This window comes from Eptatretus burgeri, chromosome 2 (genome assembly GCF_056783735.1).
Source record: "Eptatretus burgeri isolate ZD-2024b chromosome 2, Ebu_testis_v1, whole genome shotgun sequence".
NCBI classification, from domain to species: Eukaryota; Metazoa; Chordata; class Myxini; order Myxiniformes; family Myxinidae; genus Eptatretus; species Eptatretus burgeri.
In genome coordinates, this window is record NC_140962.1 from 20,557,604 (window position 1) to 20,566,386 (window position 8,783).

The window sequence follows — 8,783 nt, forward strand, 5'->3', positions numbered from 1 at the left end:
CAGGTTAAGGGTCATGTTTTTGCAGGTTTACGGTCATGTTTTTGCAGGTTATAGGTCATGTTTTTGCAGGTTATAGGTCATGTTTTTACAGTTCATGTTTTTAGAGGTTAGAGGTCAAGTTTTTACAGGTTACAGGTCATGTTTTTACAGATTACAGGTCATGTTTTTGCAGGTTGCAGGTCATGTTTTTACAGCTTATAGGTCATGTTTTTATAGGTTACAGGTCATGTTTTTACAGGTTTCAGGTCATGTTTTTACAGATTACAGGTCAAGTTTTTACAGGTTACAGGTCAAGTTTTTACAGGTTACAGGTCATGTTTTTACAGAATTAAAGGTCATGTTTTTACAGGTTATAGGTCATGTTTTTACAGGTTATAGGTCATGTTTTTATAGGTTACAGGTCATGTTTTTCGAGGTTACAAGTCATGTTTTTACAGGTTTGAGGTCATGTTTTTGCACGTTACGGGTCATGTTTTTACAGGTTACAGGTCATGTTTTTAGAGGTTACAGGTCACGTTTTTATAGGTTACAGGTCATGTTTTTACGGGTTACGGATCATGTTTTTACAGGTTACAGGTCATGTTTTTACTGGTTACGGGTCATGTTTTAACAGGTTACAGGTCATGTTTTTACAGGTTATAGGTCATGTTTTTACAGGTTATAGGTCATGTTTTTACAGGTTATAGGTCATGTTTTTACAGGTTACAGGTCATGTTTTTACAGGTTATGGGTCATGTTTTTACAGGTTACAGGTCATGTTTTTACAGGTTATAGGTCATGTTTTTACAGGTTATAGCTCATGTTTTTACAGGTTACGGGTCATGTTTTTACAGGTTGCAGGTCATGCTTTTACAGCTTATAGATCATGTTTTTACAGGTTACAGGTCATGTTTTTACAGGTTTCAGGTCATGTTTTTACAGGTTGCAGGTCATGCTTTTACAGCTTATAGGTCATGTTTTTATAGGTTACAGGTCATGTTTTAAAAAGGTTTCAGGTCATGTTTTTACAGATTACAGGTCAAGTTTTTACAGGTTACAGGTCATGTTTTTACAGATTACAGGTCATGTTTTTACAGGTTATAGGTCATGTTTTTACAGGTTAGAGGTCATGTTTTTACAGATTACAGGTCATGTTTTTCCAGGTTACAAGTCATGTTTTTACAGGTTATAGGTCATGTTTTTACAGGTCGTCATGTTTTTACACGTTCCGGGTCATGTTTTTACAGGTTACCGGTCATGTTTTTAGAGGTTACAGGTCACGTTTTTACAGGTTACAGGTCATGTTTTTACAGGTTGCAGGTCATGTTTTTACAGGTTATAGGTCATGTTTTTACAGCTTATAGGTCATGTTTTTATAGGTTACAGGTCAAGTTTTTACAGGTTTCAGGTCATGTTTTTACAGATTACAGTCAAGTTTTTACAGGTTACACGTCAAGTTTTTACAGGTTACAGGTCATGTTTTTACAGATTACAGATCATGTTTTTACAGGTTATAGGTCATGTTTTTACAGGTTACAGGTCATGTTTTTACAGATTACAGATCATGTTTTTACAGTTACAGGTCATGCTTTTACAGGTTATAGGTCATGTTTTTACAGATCATGTTGTTACAGGTTACAGGTCATGTTTTTTACACATTACAGGTCATGTTTTTACAGATTACAGGTCATGTTTTTAGAGGTTACAGGTCATGTTTTTACAGGTTACAGGTCATGTTTTTACAGATTACAGGTGATGTTTTTACAGGTTACAGGTCATGTTTTTACAGATTACAGGTCATGCTTTTACAGATTACAGGACATATTTTTACAGGTTACAGGTCATGTTTTTACAGGTCATGCTTTTACAGATTACAGGTCATGTTTTTACAGATTACAGGTCATGCTTTTACAGATTACAGGTCATGTTTTTACAGGTTACAGGTCATGTTTTCACAGATTACAGGTCATGTTTTTACAGGTTCTAGGTCATGTTTTTACACGTTACAGGCCATGTTTTTACAGATTACAGGTCATGTTTTTACAGATTACAGGTCATGTTTTCACAGATTACAGGTCATGTTTTTACAGGTTCTAGGTCATGTTTTTACACGTTACAGGCCATGTTTTCACAGGTTACAGGTCATATTTTTACAGGTTATAGGTCATGTTTATACAGGTTATAGGTCATGTTTTCACAGGTCAGGTTTTCCAGGTTATGGGTCATGTTTGTACAGGTTACGGGTCATGTTTTTACAGGTTACGGGTCATGTTTTTACAGGTTACGGGTCATGTTTTTACGTGTTTAAGTTCATGTTTTTACAGGTTAAGGGTCATGTTTTTACAGGTTTACGGTCATGTTTTTGCAGGTTATAGGTCATGTTTTTACAGGTTACAGGTCAGGTTTTTACAGGTCGTGTTTTTATAGGTTACAGGTCTTGTTTTTACAGATTACAAGTCATGTTTTCACAGATTACAGGTCATGTTTTTGCAGGTTGCAGGTCATGTTTTTACAGCTTATAGGTCATGTTTTTATAGGTTACAGGTCAAGTTTTTACAGGTTACAGGTCATGTTTTTACAGATTAAAGGTCATGTTTTTACAGGTTATAGGTCATGTTTTTACAGGTTATAGGTCATGTTTTTCGAGGTTACAAGTCATGTTTTTACAGGTTATAGGTCATGTTTTTACAGGTTTGAGGTCATGTTTTTACACGTTACGGGTCATGTTTTTACAGGTTACAGGTCATGTTTTTAGAGGTTACAGGTCACGTTTTTATAGGTTACAGGTCATGTTTTACGGGTTACGGATCATGTTTTTACAGGTTACAGGTCATGTTTTTACAGGTTACGGGTCAGGTTTTTACAGGTCGTGTTTTTATAGGTTAAAGGTCATGTTTTTACAGGTTACAGATCATGTTTTTACAGATTACAGGTCATGTTTTCACAGGTCAGGTTTTCCATGTTACGTGTCATGTTTTTACAGGTTTTAGGTCATGTTTTTACAGGTTACAGGTCAGGTTTTTACAGGTCGTGTTTTTATAGGTTACAGGTCTTGTTTTTACAGATTACAGGTCATGTTTTCACAGATTACAGGTCATGTTTTTACAGGTTCTAGGTCGTGTTTTTACAGGTTACAGGCCAAGTTTTCACAGGTTACAGGTCATATTTTTACAGGTTATAGGTCATGTTTATACAGGTTATAGGTCATGTTTTCACAGGTCAGGTTTTCCAGGTTATGGGTCATGTTTTTACAGGTTACGGCTCATGTTTTTACAGGTTACGGGTCATGTTTTTACAGTTTACGGGTCATGTTTTTACCGGTTTAAGTTCATGTTTTTACAGGTTAAGGGTCATGTTTTTGCAGGTTTACGGTCATGTTTTTGCAGGTTATAGGTCATGTTTTTGCAGGTTATAGGTCATGTTTTTACAGTTCATGTTTTTAGAGGTTAGAGGTCAAGTTTTTACAGGTTACAGGTCATGTTTTTACAGATTACAGGTCATTTTTTTTGCAGGTTGCAGGTCATTTTTTACAGCTTATAGGTCATGTTTTTATAGGTTACAGGTCATGTTTTTACAGGTTTCAGGTCATGTTTTTACAGATTACAGGTCAAGTTTTTACAGGTTACAGGTCAAGTTTTTACAGGTTACAGGTCATGTTTTTACAGAATTAAAGGTCATGTTTTTACAGGTTATAGGTCATGTTTTTACAGGTTATAGGTCATGTTTTTATAGGTTACAGGTCATGTTTTTCGAGGTTACAAGTCATGTTTTTACAGGTTTGAGGTCATGTTTTTGCACGTTACGGGTCATGTTTTTACAGGTTACAGGTCATGTTTTTAGAGGTTACAGGTCACGTTTTTATAGGTTACAGGTCATGTTTTTACGGGTTACGGATCATGTTTTTACAGGTTACAGGTCATGTTTTTACTGGTTACGGGTCATGTTTTAACAGGTTACAGGTCATGTTTTTACAGGTTATAGGTCATGTTTTTACAGGTTATAGGTCATGTTTTTACAGGTTATAGGTCATGTTTTTACAGGTTACAGGTCATGTTTTTACAGGTTATGGGTCATGTTTTTACAGGTTACAGGTCATGTTTTTACAGGTTATAGGTCATGTTTTTACAGGTTATAGCTCATGTTTTTACAGGTTACAGGTCATGTTTTTAGAGGTTACAGGTCATGTTTTTTTTACAGGTTACAGGTCATGTTTTTACAGGTTACAGGTCATGTTTTTTTACAGGTTACAGGTCATGTTTTTACAGGTTACAGGTCATGTTTTTACAGGTCATAGGTCATGTTTTTACAGGTTACAGGTCATGTTTTTTTACAGGTTACAGGCCATGTTTTTACAGGTTACAGGTCATGTTTTTACAGATTACAGGTCATGTTTTTGCAGTTACAGGTCATGTTTTTACAGGTTATAGGTCATGTTTTTACAGATCATGTTTTTACAGGTTACAGGCCATGTTTTTACAGATTACAGGTCATGTTTTTACAGGTTACAGGTCATGTTTTTGCAGGTTGCAGGTCAAGTTTTTACAGATTACAGGCAATGCTTTTACAGATTACAGGCCATGCTTTTACAGATTACAGGACATAATTTTTCAGGTTACAGGTCATGTTTTTACAGGTCATGTTTTTACAGGTTACAGGTCATGTTTTTGCATATTACAGGTCATGTTTTTACAGGTTCTAGGTCATGTTTTTACAGGTTACAGGTCAGGTTTTTACAGGTCGTGTTTTTATAGGTTACATGTCATGTTTCTACAGGTTACAGATCATGTTTTTACAGATTACAGGTCATGTTTTCACAGGTCAGGTTTTCCATGTTACGCGTCATGTTTTTACAGGTTTTAGGTCATATTTTTACAGGTTACAGGTCAGGTTTTTACAGGTCATGTTTTTATAGGTTACAGGTCATGTTTTTACAGGTCATGTTTTTATAGGTTTCAGGTCATATTTTTACAGGTTGCAGGTCATGTTTTTAGAGGTCACAGGTCATGTTTTTAGAGGTTACAGATCATGTTTTTACAGGTCATGTTTTTACAGGTTACAGCTCATGTTTTTAAATATTACAGGTCATACTTTTACAGATTACAGGTCATGTTTTTACAGATTACAGGTCATGGTTTTACAGGTTACAGGTCATATTTTTACAGGTTGCAGGTCATATTTTTCAGGTCATGTTCTAAGATTACAGGTCATGTTTTTACAGCATTGAGGTCATGTTTTTACAGGTTACAGGTCATATTTTTACAGGTTTCAGGTCATGTTTTTACAGATTACAGGTCAAGTTTTTACAGGTTACAGGTCATGTTTTTATAGGTTATGGGTCATGTTTTTACAAGTTACAGGTCATGTTTTTACAGGTTACAGGTCATGTTTTTCGAGGTTACAAGTCATGTTTTTAGAGGTTATAGGTCATGTTTTTACAGGTTTGAGGTCATGTTTTTACACGTTACGGGTCATGTTTTTACAGGTTACAGGTCATGTTTTTAGAGGTTACAGGTCACGTTTTTATAGGTTACAGGTCATGTTTTTACGGGTTACGGATCATGTTTTTACAGGTTACAGGTCATGTTTTTACAGGTTACGGGTCATGTTTTTACAGGTTGCAGGTCATGTTTTTACAGGTTATAGGTCATGTTTTTACAGGTTATAGGTCATGTTTTTACAGGTTATAGGTCATGTTGTTACAGGTTACAGGTTATGTTTTTACAGGTTATGGGTCATGTTTTTACAGGTTACAAGTCATGTTTTTACAGGTTACAGGTCATGTTTTTACAGATTAAAGGTCATGTTTTTACAGGTTATAGGTCATGTTTTTACAGGTTATACGTCATGTTTTTACAGGTTACAGGTCATGTTTTTCGAGGTTACAAGTCATGTTTTTACAGGTTATAGGTCATGTTTTTACAGGTTTGAGGTCATGTTTTTACACGTTACGGGTCATGTTTTTACAGGTTACAGGTCATGTTTTTAGAGGTTACAGGTCACGTTTTTATAGGTTACAGGTCATGTTTTTACGGGTTACGGATCATGTTTTTACAGGTTACAGGTCATGTTTTTACAGGTTACGGGTCAGGTTTTTACAGGTCGTGTTTTTATAGGTTAAAGGTCATGTTTTTACAGGTTACAGATCATGTTTTTACAGATTACAGGTCATGTTTTCACAGGTCAGGTTTTCCATGTTACGCGTCATGTTTTTACAGGTTTTAGGTCATGTTTTTACAGGTTACAGGTCAGGTTTTTACAGGTCGTGTTTTTATAGGTTACAGGTCTTGTTTTTACAGATTACAGGTCATGTTTTCACAGATTACAGGTCATGTTTTTACAGGTTCTAGGTCATGTTTTTACAGGTTACAGGCCATGTTTTCACAGGTTACAGGTCATATTTTTACAGGTTATAGGTCATGTTTATACAGGTTATAGGTCATGTTTTCACAGGTCAGGTTTTCCAGGTTCTGGGTCATGTTTTTACAGGTTACGGCTCATGTTTTTACAGGTTACGGGTCATGTTTTTACAGGTTACGGGTCATGTTTTTACCGGTTTAAGTTCATGTTTTTACAGGTTAAGGGTCATGTTTTTGCAGGTTTACGGTCATGTTTTTGCAGGTTATAGGTCATGTTTTTGCAGGTTATAGGTCATGTTTTTACAGTTCATGTTTTTAGAGGTTACAGGTCAAGTTTTTACAGGTTACAGGTCATGTTTTTACAGATTACAGGTCATTTTTTTTGCAGGTTGCAGGTCATTTTTTACAGCTTATAGGTCATGTTTTTATAGGTTACAGGTCATGTTTTTACAGGTTTCAGGTCATGTTTTTACAGATTACAGGTCAAGTTTTTACAGGTTACAGGTCAAGTTTTTACAGGTTACAGGTCATGTTTTTAGAGAATTAAAGGTCATGTTTTTACAGGTTATAGGTCATGTTTTTACAGGTTATAGGTCATGTTTTTATAGGTTACAGGTCATGTTTTTCGAGGTTACAGGTCACGTTTTTATAGGTTACAGGTCATGTTTTTACGGGTTACGGATCATGTTTTTACAGGTTACAGGTCATGTTTTTACTGGTTACGGGTCATGTTTTTACAGGTTACAGGTCATGTTTTTACAGGTTATAGGTCATGTTTTTACAGGTTATAGGTCATGTTTTTACAGGTTATAGGTCATGTTTTTACAGGTTACAGGTCATGTTTTTTTACAGGTTACAGGTCATGTTTTTACAGGTTACAGGTCATGTTTTTACAGGTCATAGGTCATGTTTTTACAGGTTACAGGTCATGTTTTTAGAGGTTACAGGTCATGTTTTTTTTACAGGTTACAGGTCATGTTTTTACAGGTTACAGGTCATGTTTTTTTACAGGTTACAGGTCATGTTTTTACAGGTTACAGGTCATGTTTTTACAGGTCATAGGTCATGTTTTTACAGGTTACAGGTCATGTTTTTTTTACAGGTTACAGGTCATGTTTTTACAGGTTACAGGTCATGTTTTTACAGATTACAGGTCATGTTTTTACAGTTACAGGTCATGTTTTTACAGGTTATAGGTCATGTTTTTACAGATCATGTTTTTACAGGTTACAGGCCATGTTTTTACAGATTACAGGTCATGTTTTTACAGGTTACAGGTCATGTTTTTGCAGGTTGCAGGTCAAGTTTTTACAGATTACAGGCCATGCTTTTACAGATTACAGGCCATGCTTTTACAGATTACAGGACATAATTTTACAGGTTACAGGTCATGTTTTTAGAGGTTACAGGTCATGTTTTTACAGGTCATGTTTTTACAGGTTACAGGTCATGTTTTTGCATATTACAGGTCATGTTTTTACAGGTTCGAGGTCATGTTTTTACAGGGTACAGGTCAGGTTTTTACAGGTCGTGTTTTTATAGGTTACATGTCATGTTTTTACAGGTTACAGATCATGTTTTTACAGATTACAGGTCATGTTTTCACAGGTCAGGTTTTCCATGTTACGCGTCATGTTTTTACAGGTTTTAGGTCATGTTTTTACAGATTACAGGTCAGGTTTTTACAGGTCATGTTTTTATAGGTTACAGGTCATGTTTTTACAGGTCATGTTTTTATAGGTTTCAGGTCATATTTTTACAGGTTGCAGGTCATGTTTTTAGAGGTTACAGGTCATGTTTTTAGAGGTTACAGGTCATGTTTTTACAGGTCATGTTTTTACAGGTTACAGCTCATGTTTTTAAATATTACAGGTCATACTTTTACAGATTACAGGTCATGTTTTTACAGATTACAGGTCATGGTTTTACAGGTTACAGGTCATATTTTTACAGGTTACAGGTCATATTTTCCAGGTCATGTTCTTAGATTACAGGTCATGTTTTTACAGCTTAGAGGTCATGTTTTTACAGGTTACAGGTCATATTTTTACAGGTTTCAGGTCATGTTTTTACAGATTACAGGTCAAGTTTTTACAGGTTACAGGTCATGTTTTTATAGGTTACGGGTCATGTTTTTACAAGTTACAGGTCATGTTTTTACAGGTTACAGGTCATGTTTTTCGAGGTTACAAGTCATGTTTTTAGAGGTTATAGGTCATGTTTTTACAGGTTTGAGGTCATGTTTTTACACGTTACGGCTCATGTTTTTACAGGTTACAGGTCATGTTTTTAGAGGTTACAGGTCACGTTTTTATAGGTTACAGGTCATGTTTTTACGGGTTACGGATCATGTTTTTACAGGTTACAGGTCATGTTTGTACAGGTTACGGGTCATGTTTTTACAGGTTGCAGGTCATGTTTTTACAGGTTATAGGTCATGTTTTTACA